The 18,887-nt window shown below is 44.2% G+C and overlaps 1 long non-coding RNA gene across 2 annotated transcripts in view; it reads right to left on the bottom strand.

Moving 5' to 3' along the window:
- Positions 1-17,552, bottom strand: part of LOC121490416 — an 88,015-nt gene extending 70,463 nt beyond the window's left edge. Inside the window, exons 1-3 of one of the 2 annotated variants that reach the window (XR_005987657.1) lie at positions 17,254-17,552; positions 16,110-16,236; positions 11,943-12,618 (exon numbers count right to left, since the gene is read on the bottom strand). This is a non-coding gene — a long non-coding RNA (uncharacterized LOC121490416). Of the gene's footprint in view, positions 1-11,942; positions 12,619-16,109; positions 16,237-17,253 lie in introns of those variants that run through there. The other variant, XR_005987656.1, reaches the window with a different exon arrangement.
- Positions 17,553-18,887: the final 1,335 nt, after the last annotated feature.

Below are 18,887 nucleotides of genomic sequence, written 5' to 3'. Positions count from 1 at the left end.
CCTCAAGACTATTAGAATGGGAGTTTCAAAAGTTCAAAGACTATTTTGGTCGGAAGCCTGAAGTTCTTCGAAATAACAGCAAGCAGCTGCTTCTCTCCGTCTCCTTCTCTCCAGCTATAAATGCAGGGCACTTGTAGAAATTTTTGAGTCAGCCACAGAGGGTGTGAGCATTTAGAGACTTTTTAATTTTTCCTCTGTGGTATGATATTTCTCTATAAAGCAGAGGTAGAAAGTTAATAGGCCCAGTGAAAATCAAATTTCATTTCTCGGGATCCCTGGGTGGCGCAGCGGTTTGGCGCCTGCCTTTGACCCAGGGCGCGATCCTGGAGACCCGGGATCGAATCCCACGTCGGGCTCCCGGTGCATGGAGCCTGCTTCTCCCTCTGCCTATGTCTCTGCCTCTCTCTCTCTCTCTCTCTCTCTCTCTCTCTCTGTGTGACTATAATAAATAAAAAATTTAAAAATAATAATAATAATAATAATAAAACAAATTTCATTTCTCTGCAGAAAGGGGGAGAACTTAGCAACTTTCCTGTCTGTTTTTGAAGTCTAGGATTCCTATTGATATAGACAAGCAACCCCTCTGTACTGTCGTTCTTGCGCTGGATCACATTCTGGGTTATCACTTGAGGTCACTTAGGAACCAGTGAGGTGAGGGGGAAAAGCAAGGGCTTGGGGGCTGTGGCACCGGAAATCTTACCTTGGCTGTGACACTGACCAGGTGGGTTACTCGGATGGGATCTCTAGGTCTCGAAGATGGTTTCTTTATATGAGATAAGGAAGCTAATGATGCAACCTCAGAGATTGGTGATTCAAATGAATGCAGCCACCTTTGTGAGAGCATCTATGGTGCCACATGACGCCTCTTATGGGCAGGACAAAACAAATAGCATTTTCCTTATTCTGTTCTCCATGATTATCATGACCATATTCCCCGTGTGTGAGAAGTAGTAGAATGTGTAGGCACACCTTTGTTTACATGTTTCCCTTTAGTCAAGAATGCTCATCATTTTCTATTCAGACATTTTATGCCACAGCTGAGAGGGAGTGGTATCATCTCAGGGAGCCACAGTGGCCCTCAGGAGTAAGCTACTGTGGAATGACATGTCACAGGGAATCTCTGCCTAACTTTCACAGTTGGCCCTGCTTCTGCCATTTTGTTTGTGCTGCACAATCATCCCCACTTCAAAGATGATTCTTACTAGGTTAATCTTGAGTGACTTGGCCTTTATCCCAAGATAAAGCTCAGACTGTCCTTTCAGTTCACAGGTAGGATCTGCTTCCAAAAAAAGGACAAGGAAGACCCTCTCTTGGGCTGTGTGTAGGTACCCAAGGCCTTTAGTAGAATGTGTGAAATTTGGTTTATTAAACTTCTTCTAGGGGCTGCCTCAGTGATCCACTGGGCCTCTTGAATATCTGGAGTGATCTAACTACTCTTTTTCAAAGAGCAGAGGAAGAAGGCCACCTGGATCCTTCTCTCAGACCACAGAGAACAAAGTAACTTACAGTCACGGACATTCTCCTATTAATGAAATAATACAAGTTTTCTCTCGAGAGACAACATAGGAAGACTGTTAGGAGCACACATTCTGAGCCAGACCACCAGATCTGAAACATGATTTCAGCAGTTACTAACTGTGTGACCTCAGGGAAATTTCTTAACCTCATCTGCAAACGAGATAATAAGAGAACCTACCTCATATGATTATCGTGAGGATCAAATAAGTTCATTAAAAGAAGATACTTAGAACAGTGACAACATCAATTAAGTGTTAATGTAGTTTTTAAAAATATCTCAGGGAAAACCTCAGAAACAAATAGCAATAGTTTGCAACTTGTGTTTCTTATAAAGTTGATGTGAATGGTTTTGTTAAGAAAATTAAGAAAATTGTAATGACATGGGATAATGCTGTCAGAAAGTAAAAGTTCAAGGAGAAGGCAACCCAAATTCTTTAATTTTCCCAACTACTATGTAGTAGAAATGAATTGTGCTCTTACAAGTTAATGTTTAAAAAAAAAAAAACAATTGTCTGGGTGAACTTTGTGAAAATGGATGTGCAGATTTTACAAAATGTGAGATGAAGCTACTGAACTTTCCAACACAGTCCACTGCATGAAATGATGAGCCCTTGCACATTTTCATGACCTTACCCCCAATTACCTCCTTGTCTCCACCAGATTCCAGCTGGACACAGACTTCACAGGGAAACCCGCCACCATCACAGCTGAGCACGTGTAAGGCTCAGAGCCGTGGGCAGGGTGAGGTGTCTAATAATGTCAGCAAGTTTTCTAGCCATATTTATATGAACAAAGCAAAAACAAAAGGAAACAAAAACAGAAAAACGAGATCAAGAATAAAGTCAATGAAGGTCTATGGGGCTGTAATGTCAATGAAGTCATGTGATATTAGTTTGCTCTCTGCTTCTTCACACTCCTAATAGGCCTCCACCTAAATCAAACCCCTGGAAGATCCCCTTAGACTCATTCACTCCTGTATCTCTGTGCTGTGTTAGTTCTTTCTTGTTCTTATATCACTCCATAGGTAACACAGAGAGTGACAAATAGGTACAGACTCTTTAGTCCTACAGTTAATGGGAATATTAGTTGGACAATGACAATAAGGTGTGCGATGTGTCATCCTAGAGGCACAGAGTCATGGAGGGATCTAACCGATTCTTAGCTTCCCTAAGTATGGCAAAGGAAACTTAGCAAAAGTGCTTCTCTGGTCTGATCTAGAGGTGGAGAGCAGTCAACCAGGTGATCAAGAGGAAGGAACAGCATCTCTAAAGTCCTAGAGGTAAGAGAGAACAGAGTAACTTTGAGTAAAAGCAGTGTGGCTAAGCCACAAGTTATGAATGAGGGAGAGAGGAAAGATGGGGTAAGAGATAGGTAGCAGATAAGAAATTAAGAGAGGCAGACAGGTGTGTGTGTGTGTGTATGTGTGTGTGTGTGTGTGTGAAGGAGGATATAGAGGCGTGTCAAAGGATGTGCACATGTGTGTATACATACATGTGTTTTATTATTTTTGAAATGTTTTCTGAGAGTCAAATTCCTCTGTAGCAGTTCTTCAGTGTTCATCAGGCTTAGGAAGGAAGACATGATGTAGGGGGACACATTCCTATCCATCATCTCCAGAAGTCTATAGGAAGACAGAAGGAAACTAATTCAGTGAGGTCAAACTTCAGGTTCTTTATCCACCAGCCCAGGCAAGGTTGCATGCTAGGAGATAGGGTTGGTTTTAGGAATATCTAGATAAGCATAGAGTAGCATAAAGTCACCCAGGGTGGTGACCCACTTGTCAGACTGAGACCATGGGGGTGGGGCAGATGTCAGGCCTTCAGGGCAACCCCTGCCTTTGATTTGGCATTATCCCCCACAGAAGAAATGATGCAGAGGAGTTGGCTGCAAGGGACAGATGGATGCGCCTGACACAGGGTTTCTACCCGCCACGGCCACACATAGCATGGATAGCATCCTGCCCCAAGTCTCAGTGTGTCCAATAAAGAAATGAAAAAGTGCTGAGAAGCTGGTAGGACATAAGAGGGTTCTGACCAGAGCTGGGGAGGAAATGGAGATTCTAGGCCAGACTAAGAGTGGGTCTACTTCTTAAGTAAGTGCCAGAAAATTACTTAAAAGGCCAAATAGTGCCAATGGTCACCAGTCCAGAGAGCAAACCCAAAAAGCCCTGAGTAGGGAGGGACCAGTGAAGATCCAAATGAGGCTCTGTGAAGGTAAAGCTCTCTTCTTCCCAACCCCCATGGGAAAACAAGTCGATGCCCTCATTCAGCCTGAGTGCCATCTTGGGGAGAAGGGACAGAAGGGGCATCTTGGAAAATCTGACCATTTACAAGATACTACAATATCTAAAAGCAGTCCTGAAAGGAGAATGAGAATGAGCTGAGTTTCATTAATAGCCAATATTTCAACTAGAGGTATGTGTCTGGACTGGAAGAGGCTGAGATTTATCAACTGGCAAGCCTTTAAGTTTTCCTGCTGCCCAAGAGAGTAAGGGCTCATGATAAAGTTTCTGTAAACTGTAGAAAACCAAAAAAGCTACATTTTATTCACAAACGTGACTCTAGAATATATGAGATTTTCAATCCTCAAATTGAATCCATGGTACAACTTCAGTTCTATCTTGGCACCCCCAATTGGGAGGCCATGGATGCATAACGTAATCAGATGTACATTTTAGCAGAATTACTACAGTTTTCATTACGTTATAAAATGCCATTAATGAGATACCAAGAAAGCACATCACATTGTCAGCTGAGTATCAATAAGAGTGAAGCCAAAAATTCCCTTTAATGTTGTCTCTATAGGAGACTTTATTGCAAGCATCTTTCCTGCCCTGTAGGAGCCGTGAGCCAGTAGCAGTAGGAGGGAGTTTTCAGCAGCTGCCAAACATGACATTTCTGGACAGGCTGTCTCACCCTCAACAGGGGACATCTGGAGAACAGCCTTTCATCTATTGGCCTCTGCACGTCTGGCTACCTGCAAGGGGCTGGAGCCCAAGGCATGTGTGTGGCTGGAGCCTGGCTCTTGTGCCCAGCTGGGCTCCAACACACTAGGCAGAGAGTAAGGTTTCCTTGCTTCCAGCAGCAACATCTGTTCTGGGAAGCCTTTGTCCATTCCTCTCCGAGATGTACTTATGGCTCCAGCCAGCCTGGAGGGATGGTCTAATCCATGACAACCACTACAGTCTGACAGGTGCGGGTGCCCCAGTGGATCACCTCCTATGGCTGGAGACCAAAGCATTGCAGGAGAAAAGGCTGCCTGTCATGAGCTTGCCACCTGGCTCAGGGGTATGTGCCATCAAAAGGAAACGACTATGTTATTTATTAATTCCACTAGAGCAGACTTTTGTGCAGTGGGTGTCCTTTGCTCCCAGGGGATGTATGCTCGGGATATTGAACTTGTGGCATTGAGCAACAATGTACTCTTACCCTCACAGACAGCTAACGCATGGCCAAGCTCTCAGGTTATGAGAGCCTCCTGCTCTCTGGCGTGAGGATTCCTATGCCAAATCAGGTCAAATATGGAAATAATTGTTGGTCATGTGGAAAAGTTAAGTTGGTAAAAGAAATGGGGCTGGGGGAAGAGATCACCACCTTGTCTATCAACTCATAAGCCCTCAGGTTCTCTCTTGTGATTTAAGATGATAGTTGGCATGTCTGTATATGTGGGCATATTCACACGTGTTTTGTAAATGCACAAAAGGCCTGAGAAAATGTATCATGTACTGTGTGCAGAGGTCAACCCCAGGAAGACAATGAGAAAGATGGCTGGTGATGGTGGTTACTCCGTATTCAATACAGTTGAGAAATGATTGAATAGATGATTTCATGGATTCTTGGCTCATTATGAATGAGATAATGAAAGAAAAATTATGTTTAATCTGCAGCAAATCTGTGTTGAAAATCTACCCATTCTCATCAATTTGGAGGATCGGTAAGAAGGAGTACTCTTGGAGTCCAGATCTGGGTGATTTCAGCTCTACCACTAGTAGGTAGTGTGTAGACTTGCAGCCTCACCTCACTCTTCTGTAAAGTGGAAATAATAAAATGCCCTTCATAGATTTGTTATAATGAGTGAAGTAATTTTGCTCCAGCCTCCGGCACCAAAAAGTGTCCCAATCAAGATTTCTTTTTTTCTTTTTAAGATTTTATTTATTCATGAGAGACACGTAGAGAAAGAAAGAGGCAGAGACACAGGCAGAGGGAGAGGCAGGCTCCATGCAGGGAACCCGATATGGGACTTGGTCCTGGGACTCCAGGATTACGCCCTGAGCCAAAGGCAGACGCTCAACTGCTGAGCTACCCAGGGTCCCCCCAGTCAAGGTTTCCACAAAGCACCATTGCCCCTCTGTGTCCCCATGATGGCACACTCCCGATATAACTCCATCCAATCTTGCTCATGCTGATGTTTCCACTAATCTCTGCACTCTACAAAGGTAGGCAGCCAGGGGCTCTTTCTTTCCTCTGTATCCACAGAATCCAACTCAGTGTTAGGTACATATTTGTTGGCAAATAAGGGATGAAGATAATGTGAATATGTCAACAGATGATTAAAAGAATGAGCAAATAAATAAACATGGGAATCAATAAAAAGTTCAGTCTATATATTTAAAAGATTACTATCCTTTAAAAGCATCTTTTCCATTTATGGAAGATGAATTCTTGACATTATTGGAGATCACCAGTTTTTTAAAATGAAAAACAAACTGATGATCATGATGATGCTCACAATGATGATAACAATTTTTGAACACATGACATGAGCCAAGAAATGTTCTGACATCCTTCCATGGCTTCAGTCATTCAATCCTACCCACCTTTCCATTAAGAAAGTATTCCAATAGTCTTTATTTCACGAGTAAGGAAACAGAAGCACAGAAAGATTAGGTGTATAGTTCAAGACAGAGCAAGGCAGTTTGGCTTCAATTTCCAAGCTCTTGCTACCAGATGATAGCGCCTCTCAATTCATACTATCCTCTGTATCGCCCCTGTGGGTAAGAATAGATGAGGGGAATCTGGCTCAAGTAGATGAGTTCATCTCTTTACCTGAAAACAGTTCTGAACTTGGAGTTAACTAGAGACAGGTCTCAACCAGGACGGTCTAAGGTGACCCCTCAGAGCTGTTGACTGAATGGGTCTTGAGATATGTGGCTCAGTTTTAACCCAGGTCCAATGCTGGTGAGTTATCCATTCCCCTTTCCTCTGAGGTGTAGGACAAACCTGTCTCCAACCAGCAGGCATGGGCAGCGCTATCACTCACTCGTGCTGGGCTTTTCTGATTTCTTTGCAAACAGCAGAGTTCAGCTGAACAAAGCAGTTCTGTCATAAATCTTGCTAATTCAGATTGGGTAGGGCATTAGTCATTAAGCACTGGTAAATGACCAATTTTCTATCACAGCTGTTTTGCAGCTATATTTGAATGCAGAACACGAGCTTTCAGGCCCACGTAGCAATAAAATTTGCAGTTTCTGGTGATAATATTCACTTTGCCATCAGACCCCCTTAATGACCAATTTGGACAGAGATCATTGGCAACTTCTGGTTCCTCCCTGGACAACTAAGGAGAAGCAATTGCCATTTAATTTCAGAGAATGACTTTTTCAACTCATGTAAACTTCCGTCCTCCTCTACGCTAACTTGGAAGCAAAAGTAGGCATTTTTTGCAAGCTGCCATTTTCCCCCGAGTGCCAGGTATGAAATGATTGGGAAACATCAAGGCAGCTTGTAAAAAAGGAAAAAGCAGCAATCTGGAGAATGAAGACAGAAATGAATAAAATTACCAGACGTTCAGAATGTTAATAAAAAGATTCTTATTTTGACCAGCATGTTATTTGATGGGAGAAAGAAAGAAAAAAAAAAAAAGGTGCATTCTCTGAGGACTGGAATGAAATTATCCACACCAAGAAGGAAAATCTGTCTTATAGCTGGAGACCTAGAAGGCCAGTAAACACGATTGTACCTTTTTTGCTGTTCTTTCTCCCCCAGACCTACTTTGTGAGAGGTCACTAATCAACCAGAGACCCATGTTGGGAGAAATGAGTTTTCTAACAAACTGAATTCATTAGGTAAAATTTGTTTCCCCATGAGATGAAGCACTGCACAATGGTTAATGATGAGACTGAGCCAGTGGCTCAGAGATATATGATTTGGGGGAAAATTCTTTTATCTTGCTCACTCTCTGTTTTTTATGCCTAAAATGAGGAGTGTTATTGAAACTTCCTGACTAGAATCACTGTGAATGATGGGAGGGGTAATGAAAGTCAAGGGCTTACTATAATTCATGGAAACCTATAAGTATCTTGCACATGGTAGGTACTTTAAAAATATTTGTTGAACGACATCATCAGACTTATCCCACTAAGCTTATGTAATTCCAGCACACAATAAAGAAACCTCCCAAGGGTGAATATATATTATCCAAAGTCTCTGAATTATGGATAAGAACTTTCAGGTAATGCTATTCCCCTGGAGGATCAGAAACCACCCTTTTATCTAACTGAAATCTAAGGCCAGAAGGAACTCATTTTCTAAACAATAATCCTTGCCCATTTGATATTCTAACAGAGACTCTGATGTCTGCTTTTGTGAAGCTGATGGAGCCAAGAGCTCACCAAAACCATCAGACCTGTAGGCTGCACAGTATCTAATGGTCTGTCTGCAGCCAACTCAGTATTTAAAGCATTCACCAAATCCCTAGTTGTTTGCTTTGGGGTCCAGCCGCATCCACACAGTTCCCTTGTGTTGGGAGGAAAAGCTAATTTACAAGCAATATTAAAGATGCTCGATTCTCTGAGGAAGTTGAAATGTATCTAGGAAGGTTGTTCACTACAATGTTATGTGGTATAGAAGAAAAAAGCTTGAAACATCAGAAATGGCCAACAATGGGGAACTGATTAAATAAATCACATTGTGTAGCAATTAAAATCATATCTCTGAACATTCTTACATAGGCAACTATTAATTCTACGTTTATAAATGAAAAAGTATTTTAATTATGATCTGAATTCTTTAAGGCTGTAGTTGTAGAGGTCTAGAAACACAAATCAAAGACACCAGGATAGCTGAAAGGATAGAAAAAAAGACAGATGGAAGAGACAAACAGATATATAAGCGATGGTAAATATTATTAGTAGTTATTTGGAGGGTGATGGGATAATGGGATATGTGTTTAATTCTTCAGACTTGGGTGCTTTTCAAATTTCTTACAAAATGAGCACAGACATTACCTTTGTAGTCAGAAAAAAAGTTAAGGCATCACAATGACATCATGCAACAAAATCCACACATGGATGTGAGTTATGGGATATTTCTCCCTTCCTTTTGTTTTGGAGGAAATTGAGGTCAGGTAAGTAAGAAAGGAAGGAAGTGAGGAGAAAAACAATGAAGAAATAAAAGCAAAACTCATGTGTTTTTATAGTCAGAACAAGGTGTGCTGGCCCTGGCTGCCCCGATTCCTCAGCACATGATCCATCCTCATCAAAATGAAGAAGAGCACTTCTTCAGCTAGACTGACAATATGAGAACTACCAAGTGAACTGGCAAGTGCTGCACAGCAATTAAATATTCAGCTAATAGTGCAGAGGTGCTATTTCCTGAAAACAGTCTAGTAAGCAAAGCCTTGAGTTTACAGAATGGGACCTGGGTTCAAATCCTGACTCTATGCTTTGCTGGTCATGGGACCTTTAGCCAAGTCACTACGTTGCTACAGGTTTCACTTTCCTTGTTCAAAAAATTTGGTCTTCATCACCATCTTACTAACTGTTGCAGGTTCAAAGGCACAGTACGTACGAAGAACCATGTACTGTGAAAAGCATACCTGAAACCTTTACTTTTAGGCCAGAGATGCTATTTCTGAAATAAGGATCCATGATGATTATGGTTAATATGCATGTTGAAAATCCTCAGGGTAAAGACATAGAACGTGTCATATATATATGTAAATATATGTAATAAAATATGTACATTAATGTGTCTAGCCTCTTGATCAAATAATAGATCCAAATATATTTTATCACAAAGGTCTTGTGGAAATGTTATGCCGATGATATACTGTGTACAGAAAGTTGGTGGGTTTTTTAAAGGTAAAATTAGGGCAGTTTTCTGAGATGTACACAGATAATTGTGCAGGCAGCTATATGATACACTCGAAATCCATATAGGCTCACAGCGTGGCAAGGCATGGACTGCGCAAGATGGACTTTGTCCAAATACTACAAGGCATGATACAACAGGCACAAGTTTATGGGGAAACCAAAGTAAAATTTGGTTTTGTGACAATCACATAAACTCTTGAATACAGAGATAAGAAATAGTGGCTTAATCTCCTTCAACTCCTGCCTTTCATGGGTGGGCAAATAGGGCAAAAATGCTCAATAACAATGTAAGTATAAACTATGCATCCTCATTCTTGAAACCTGGGTGTAAAATGGGTCAACAGCTATTTTAAATGTCCCTATCTAATGTCAAGAGACGTCAGGTCTTGAGGCACTCCTTTCTCAGCCAAGTCTTCAGAATCTCCTGGGTGTTTTAGTGCCCAAACATCACCTTGGAGGGTTTCATCTCATTGTTGGGACTGGAAATCAAAAATGCCTCTTGAGGTTGGAGGAATCAGCACCACCCCCTAGGCCAAGCTTCCAAAGCTCCCCAGCTGACTCTTCTGGACCCAAGGCCCTTGCTGTAGGCCACACCCAGGTAGCTGATTTGGTTCACTAGACCGGACACAGTGGTTCTTCAAGTTGAGAATAGAATTGTCTTTCCCACGTGAGCTGCTCCTGGGTGCACACACCATGCCAGCGGCAGCCTGGGCTCCCAGGCGAGCTGCTTCTGGCTAGGTCTGAACATCTACCTCCTCTCAGACAATGGCCCACATTTTCCTTTCAATGGAAGTTTTTCTCAGGAATTAGGCCATTGGTGTGTCTCTTGATGGCCCACAGTGCTTCCATTTCAGGAATCCCATCAAACCTCTTCTAGGAAGCCATGCTTGGAGCCTCCCTGGATCAAACTACACGGTAAATCAATCGGCCAAGTTTTGATCACTCAATCTCAGGATAAAGGGGTTGGGATGTGGGTTTCTGTTTTCTCAAAGGATCCTGGAGTTCTGTTATGCAAATTTGCTCACCCACTTCCTTCCCCCTCCCCACCCATAACCACCAACTTGATAACACATCAATCATTTCTCTCATAGAAGAAAGCATATGCCTCACTGGACATTTTCTCCAGGTGGAACTGCCTGAGTTACATGTTCCGTGATCACATAACAAGGAGCAAGAAGGTCAGAGGTCAGAGAGAGAGCATGACCTGTGTGGGCTGCAGTGAGGAGGATGACCTCCCCAAGGAGAAGCAGGTCAAGCAGAGCTTGACAGGGCAGACAGGTGCAGGCAGGGCCGAGGGTTAGGGTGTATAGTGTGGAACTGAACACCAGGTGTTTTCAAAACCAGGAGAAAATTCACCATAAGGAGGATCCAGGGAGGTGAAGAGCCTGTGATGAAGCTAGAAATATAATTGTTTCCAGACAGGTCCAACGGTTTTCCTGGAATAGTCCACAGGATCATTCTAAATATCTGGACTACAGAAATCCAAATTCCATCCCCATTCCTCGGAGCTCGGCTTTTGATACCCCTTTCGAGGAAGTGGGAACCTGGGGTTCTGGCCTGGGACGTCTCCCTGGGACACACCGCGCAGTGCCAGAGGGGGGAGGCCAGGGCAGAGACTTGTGGAAATCCTCAGAAGGGAGCTTGCAGCTCCCCACCAGGCTCAAGGGGGGAGTCGGAAAGAGTAGCCAGGAGGATGGAAATTAGAGGAAAGTGAAGATAACTGAGAGTAGGAGGGACATAAGGCAGGACAAGGTGAGCCTGAGCACTGAGGTGAATCTGTTAAGGTGCATTATCAGAACTGGCTGCCCAGGGTCCAGGGGAGCTACTGAAGGATCTGGAGCTTTTGAAGGAACTGCTGGAGGTAACCGCCTTATAGCTTCCTTGATCTTACCATAGTCCAGTTTTCCTTTTCCAAGGAGCTGAAGGGCAAAATGCTAACAGAAGGGTTCCTAAGTCCATCCTTAGAGAAATTTCTTCCGGGCTCTTCCTGAGGGATCCCAGATGGGGAAGGTGGTTTTCAGAGAACAAGTCAGCCCAGCCTCCTGTCTCCTCTGGTCTCTTCCCAGCCAGCCCGCATGTAACGGATGAATGATCTGAGACCCAGAGAAGTGAAAGGTGTATCTAAGAAGCCTAATACCCTGGGTCTGCTAGGGCAGTGGGTTTTTTTGTTTCTTTGTTTGTTTGTTTTAGATTTTATTTATTTACTCATGAGAGACACAGAGAGAGGCGGAGACATAGGCAGAGGGAGAAGCAGGCTGCCTCTGGGGAGCCCGATGTTGGACTTGATCCTGGGACCCCAGGATCACAACCTGAGCTGAAGGCAGACGCTCAACCATCGAGCCACCCAGGTGCCCCTAGGGTAGTGTTCCTAATACAACACCACACTGAAATTCTCTCGCTTCCTTTGCATGAAATATTATCTGATCAACAATGAAACTCTGTGAGGAGCTTCCTGAAACTCGCAGCTCTCTATTCTCCTACTTCACACTATGTCCATTTAGAGGCTGAGTCTGTGAATTCAATGCATCTCTCCAAGCACCAAGAGTAGGGGAGTCAGACATTAATGTAAAAGAATCTCAAGCAGTGCATAAGTATGACAAAGTGCGTAAGAGATGGTCTTTATTGATTGTAGCCAGAGTGGAGGACCTGGGTTGGCAAAGTAACAAGAAGTCACACCGTGCAGCAGGCTGGCCCTTTGCAAGGCAACCTTGGAGTACTTACTTGATATCATGTACGTGCCACGCCATCGTGTTATGTTGTTGTTTGCTTTTTGCCTTGCCATTGTTTCTGATTTTAATACTTTTTCTTCATCCAAGAATTTCCTCATGAGTTGTTTTTAGAATTCATTTCTCGGGGATCCCTGGGTGGCGCAGCGGTTTGGCGTCTGCCTTTGGCCCAGGGCGCGATCCTGGAGACCCGGGATCGAATCCCACGTCGGGCTCCCGGTGCATGGAGCCTGCTTCTCCCTCTGCCTGTGTCTCTGCCTCTCTCTCTCTATCTCTCTGTGACTATCATAAATAAATAAAAAAATTTAAAAAAAAAGAATTCATTTCTCATCGTGGTATCCGTGTACTTTCGCTATGATTTCTAATTTTTGCATTTTTTAACATTTAATTTTATGGTTTCTTTCAAACTATTCTGTTTTCTATCCTAGGGCACCCATTTCTTGTTTATTCTTTGGCTGACTGTCCTTCATGGTTGTTCATTTCCTCAAATGGTGTGTAATTTTGTCATAGAAGATCCCTTTGGCAGGATCTGGGGTTTCTGTGGGTGTCCCCTACACCGTACACAGTTACAGTATTTCTACAGAGTAGTCTCATATTTCTTTGTTGTTGGCTTAGGCCTTGGAATTTCCATGCGGGAGATTCTATGGTAACGTCCCTGTACCTTTACCAATCGTGTGCACTAGATGCCACACTGCTTACAGCACAAGCCTGATACCTTAGTAGAGACATTTTCCTCCCATCCAGAATCCTAGGCAAGTGGTAAGCCTCCTTTTGGTGTCTCTAGGCGCCCCCACATGTGGTTTTTCTAGTGTGTTCCACGGAAACACTGATCACTTCTGGATCCTATCCTTTTACAGGGACTTAGCTTCTCACCTCCAGTTGCCCCAGATCAAGATCTACAGCTTCTGTGTGAGCCACCAACTTCCAGGGCGCACCTCTGATCCGTGTCTCCGGGGACCGTCCTGGTGCCAGAAGCCCACTGCTTAGGCTTCTCTTTCTCTCTTAGGTTTTGGTGTTAAAATATATTCTTTTCTTCCCCTCTGAGCATGCCTCAGTATTTTGAAAACCTGTTTTATTGTTGAATACTCAGCACTTTTATGCATTTCAAGGAGGGCTTCCCCTGATTCTGCAGGGCTGCCCTGCTTGCTTTGCTTGTCCAACCACCTCTGCTGACCACTTCTCAGTGACTATTCTAGTCCAAGCTGCCTACCTTTTGGCTCACCCACATGTGTCTCATTCTTCTCTCACTTTACCCCTGCCCTTCCGGGGCCCCATCCAGATGCTGCCCGTTTCCAAGGTCTAGCTCAAACCCTTCCTCCTTCTCAAAGCACTTCTGGCATGGAATGAGCTCAGATTCTTTCTTTCCCATCCAGCACCTCTTTCCTTCCAGCACAAATTATCTGCAACAATTCCTGGCATTTTTGGTGGCTGTATATATTTTTAAATCATAGAGGTAGGTATGAAAAAGATGACTTTATACTTCTACAGTGTAACTTAAGCTCCATGTTGAAATTCTCAAATTTCAACTAAAGCAGGAAAGTCAACCTCCCCAGTTCAAGGAAAATTCAGTCACTTCTGGTCTCTCTTTTTTTTTTTTTCAGTCTGTCAGTGAATCCAGATTTTTTCCCTCTTTCCTTGTTTCTGCCTTCAACCTGGGCTGATAGCACTCCTGGTAGGCTAATGTTTCATAGGACCTCTGGAGGAAGGTGATCTTGACCAGGTCAGACCGTCCTCTGCTGGCATCCCTCTGAACAGAGCCCCAGTCGCTGCTGGTCTCTGCTCATTGGCCTTTAGATCCCCTGCAGCTCCTACTGTGTCCATTGACCAGCCATAATCTCTGCCTTGTGACACATGTCATCTATGTCACAATTAGGAAGACTATTCCATTGGCTCTTATCTCCACTGGCAAACAGGAAGGTTTAGGATGTGTTGGAAAATCTGTGGTGCTCTCCCCCGTGCCATGTGGATGTTTCTGTGAGGTCTGCTCTAGTGCCAGGTTGGATGGAGACTCTCCTGAGTCCTAAGGCTGAATTCTGTAAAAGCAAGCCACCGGTTCCCTGGCTTTTGCATCCTCCCACACTGAGGGAGGTTCTATGACTAACCCCCCAAAATCTCCCTTCCTAGGATGGAATGGGAAGTGAGCATGTGGAGCGGGGAAGCCACACTCACTCCGACTCTTGCCTGTATGCAGCTCTTGGGAACAAGTCCTACTTGCACAACAAATCCAAGAAGGTATCTGGTTGCTCCTCCCTAGGACACTGGTGAAGATAAAGGCATGAAAAGCAGCCGGTTATGTACGTGTTCTGGGAAATCCTGTCACTGGGAGATAAACTAGGTGCCAGTTCCTTCAAATATTGGTTCCTGATCATCAAAACTAAAGTCTGAAACTCTCAGCTAGGTTATGACTAATGACTTTCTCTAATAAGGGCCCTGTTGGTAGGGGAAGGGGAAAAATAAGAAAAGAAGGGATTTTACAGTCATATATTTTAATTTCAGACACTATCCTCAATGTTCTTGCATATATTCTACTGCCATTTTTCTTTTCTTTTTTTTTTTTTTTTTGGTGTGTATTATCATTACAATGGTCTCCACAAAGAGAAGTTAAAGAACATCCTAATCGCTTTGAAATATCGGGGTCTGAAGGAATGCCTTTGGGGGTCGGTCTCACCAAAGATCAAACTTCAGTTCCGTTCCAGCACTTGTGAGTCTTGGAACATTTGTCACTGTTGGGCATTGGGACAACTATATCTATTTGAAATCTAAAAACCAACCATTCAGTTTTTCTTTTCAAATTATTTTTTTTGTAACGTATACCATAAGTATAGTAACAGGTGTCCGATGAATATAGTAAAATGTATACTCATTAACTATATGTAAATCTTATTTTTTTTAAATTTCATACTATTCCAGTCCCTAATTACCATGTCATCCTTGGTCCTTCCTGAAGCCTGACGCTCACCGTGGTATTGGCAGGGAGCCGAAGGTCAAGGAGGAAGCAGAAATTTCTGTTACGTTACTTAATAATATCTTTCCTTCATGATAATTTAAAGTGATTTTTACCTTAAATAACGAATTGGGTGTGAATATTAAAATGCCCACAAAATCAAAGCAGCCTCCTAGTCACAAACACATCCGCTGTGCTCCCTGTAACTCAACACTTAACGTTACATAGAAATGATAAAATAACTGTGACTCCTATTTCTCATTCTCCACCAAAACTTTTTCCCACTGATGTCTAATGTGATGATATTTTTATGTAACATATTAGCATCTTAAACTGTTTTTCTAGCTGCCATGGAATGAGCATTAATATTCATACTACAGAATGAGCATATTATAATATGGATTTAAAACTTGTGATCAACTTTATAATTAATTGGTGGTGCTCTTTTCCCCTAGGAATTGAGCTAATGCAGCCGGTTTAATTAATCACAATAAGTACTAGCTTGTGTAGAGTGAACTGGATGCATCCCGGATACTATCCCATTACACTCTGACCACGACGTTGTAGGGCAGGGGCCCCTGCTGTTCTTGGCGAGAACTGGAAACTCAGCCAGCTGGACCTACTTGCTCCCAATTCCTCGGCCAATGAGTTGTGGAAACGAGATTAGAACCCAGGTCCATCATTCCTCTGCTTTTTCTACAACCCACTGGCCTCCCCAATTAAATCTGTACCTCTGAGTTGGGCAGGGAAGTGGTTTCTCTTATTGTTAAGTTTGATCTGTTTTGTGCATTCCACGTGGCCCCCACCCCCACCCAAGTGCCCCCCTCACCTTGTTAAGGAGCACCCGAAGGCCCTTCTGATGTAAAGTGAGCTCTTCGCTGCCATCCCCTCTAACATGGGAGCGTTCCAGCCAGTGTTTGCATGTGGCTGCACTGCTGAAGAGATCATCCCAGCTCCTAATGGTGTGAAAAGCAATTTCGCATAAGCCTATTTCAGAGCTGCACACTCCATCCACTAGCCAGTGAGAGACAGAAAGAGAGAGAGAGAGAGAGAGAGGGAAAAGCACTAACTGTTCCTTGCTGTATAGACCACTGTAATTAGAAACAAAATGGATGCGATAAATTCTTAAACCTTGCAAGGAAGTCAGCTTTCCCTGGAAAACCTGTTTGCAAATGGTACCATGCTTCTGCATTTTCCACGCTGTGAGTTTTCTGCATCTGCTATTTAAATATAACAGCACATATGGTAGCATCATTTTGCAAAGCGGCACAGGAGAAGATGAAGAAACCATCACCCTCCCCGCTTCCACTGCCCCCGCCAGCCCTCTGGCCCGTGTGCAGCATGTGGAGAACAGGGACCTGGAAGAGGAGTGAGCCCTGGGGGGAGGGCCACCCCCAACCTTCCTTCCTTCCCCCACATCATCTGCCCCTGGGGTTTCAGGTTCTTGCCCCACGATGTTCCAAATCCCATTCACCGCAGATTGGTGGGACCCCATCTATTTTATAATAGAGGGAATCTTCCTACTTGCTTCATGTGGGTCTGTTTAAGATGTGAAAAAGACTCTTTGAGTTTCACCTGATGACAAGTTGGCACAATAAGAACCCTCTGAGGTCACCTCTCTATCCCTCCTTCTCCCAGCACCTCCTCAACATCATCCAAGTTGATTCTTTAAGTGAAACAAGTGGCTGCTACTGCCCAGGAAAATCATGCCATGGTCTAAGAAAACAAGCAAACAAAAACCTTATCAGTTTCCACCAGAAATGTTCCTCTTCTAACTTGAGTCTGTTAATGCTCAGTTAAAGAGGCCTCCCCATGAAATGGCTTTTCCTCCGCTTGCATGTGCCCAACACCCCAAGCACAGGGGAAGCTTCGAGCTGGACCCGGCAGGACATGTGAGAGAAAGTCAAGTCCCCAACATGCACCAACTCAGCAGAATAGCTCCCAGGAACCTGGGGTGGGGAGGCAGCCCTCACCGAGGATGCAATCAGGCCAGACACAGAATCCTCCAATGGAACCAGGTCAGCTTCTCCAAAGCTAATTCTGGAACAAAGGGCCTTGCGCCTCTCTGAAGTCTTGCTACCCAACACGTAGCATCAGCACTGCCGAGGAGCTTGTTAGGAAGTCAGACTCTCTGGTTCCACTCTAGGAGTACCGAATCCAAATCCACATTTTACCGAGTCTCCAGGTCACTCCTGGGCACATCAGCATTTGAGAAGTGCTGCATAAAGCCCTGGCTTTCAAACTTGACCTCAGTGGAATCACTTGGGGAGCTTCAAACACTTCAGTTGCCTAGGCCCTGCCTCCAGAAATTCTCATTTAATTGGTCTGGGATGTAGCTGTGCATAGGAATTTGTAAATCTTTAATGTTCAGCAAAGTGTTCGATGTTAATGTTCAAAGTGTCCAATGTTAATGTTCAAGCCACTGCTCTGAGGTGCTCCCTCTCCCTCAAAGGTCTCCTGGAAGTCGCCCACCTCACGACACTGTCAACAACCTCCTGGCAGTTCACGCTCGTATGGATGCTACCCACTGCCCCTTGGAGCACCCAGCCTGCCGTCTCCTGGCCTGGGCCCGCCGTGCACAGTGGATCACAGTGGGGAGACTGCAGGCTCTAATCTAGCTCTGCTGCCCTGGCCTTTAGCTGATCTCAGATCGTTTAATCATGGCACTTGCCTCGTAAGTTTGCCAGCCTAATGAGAGAATGCAAGAGGGGGCAGGCTGAACAAGCCCTTTCTCTCTCCTCCCTCTAAAGAACCATTGCACCAACACTAAAGAAATATTCATAAAATCCAAATGTGATCTCCCAAATGTGGAAGGGGGCAGAGGGTGCCTGTCAGCACAGAGTCTCAACCAGCTTCTTTCTGAAAGATGGAAAATGGCTGGAAAGCTTTGGCTACTGAACCAGCAGTAGAAAGCAGAGTCCAGAGAATGCTGGCAAGGGATGGGGAGTCGGGGGAGATCACCTTCTGGGAGATTCCACGCTGACCTTCAAGGCCAGGATGTGGGTGCGAGGTGGAGGTGGAACCCTGGCCATTAACCATTGGTCACGGGCCCCACCCTGCACCCACCCCGCCTTGCCCCTTCCTATGGAGAAGCTTCTCCGTTTGGGTTTCCTTGGCCTCGTAGTTCTTCCTCCCACAGGTGATGAGTCTGATTTCTGTATCTCAGGGATGCATCTACTGTTGAACTTGTCATGAGGTCCTGAGTCTGTCAGTCTATCGATAAATCCCTGGAATACAGGGACCAGGTCTTTATCATCTTGCTCCCATGCACCCGTGATCGCAAACAGACCACTCAAATAGTGTTTGTGGAAGGAAAGTGCTTTTTCTAATCTGCTTTCATTCTACTCCAGAGCCTGGAAACTTCTCTCTTGCCCAGCATGGGAAAGCTTTCCTTTGAAAGCCTCCATGTTCTCCTTCTGGCCCTACTAGCCACCTATGCCATCCCCTTCCAGAGACCCTACTTTCTAGCCATGCCAAATATAATAGCTCAAAATAAAGGCATATTATGCCAATGGCTAACCAATGCACAATGGGATACCTAGCTGGCCGTCTCCCAGAGGATGGCATTTCCTTAACAAGTTATCTTCTATCCTTAGTCTACTCTTGA

This window comes from Vulpes lagopus, chromosome 5 (genome assembly GCF_018345385.1).
Source record: "Vulpes lagopus strain Blue_001 chromosome 5, ASM1834538v1, whole genome shotgun sequence".
In the NCBI taxonomy this organism is placed as follows: Eukaryota; Metazoa; Chordata; class Mammalia; order Carnivora; family Canidae; genus Vulpes; species Vulpes lagopus.
The sequence above is the reverse complement of the archived record's forward strand: the minus strand, read 5'-3'. Positions and strand labels throughout refer to the sequence as shown.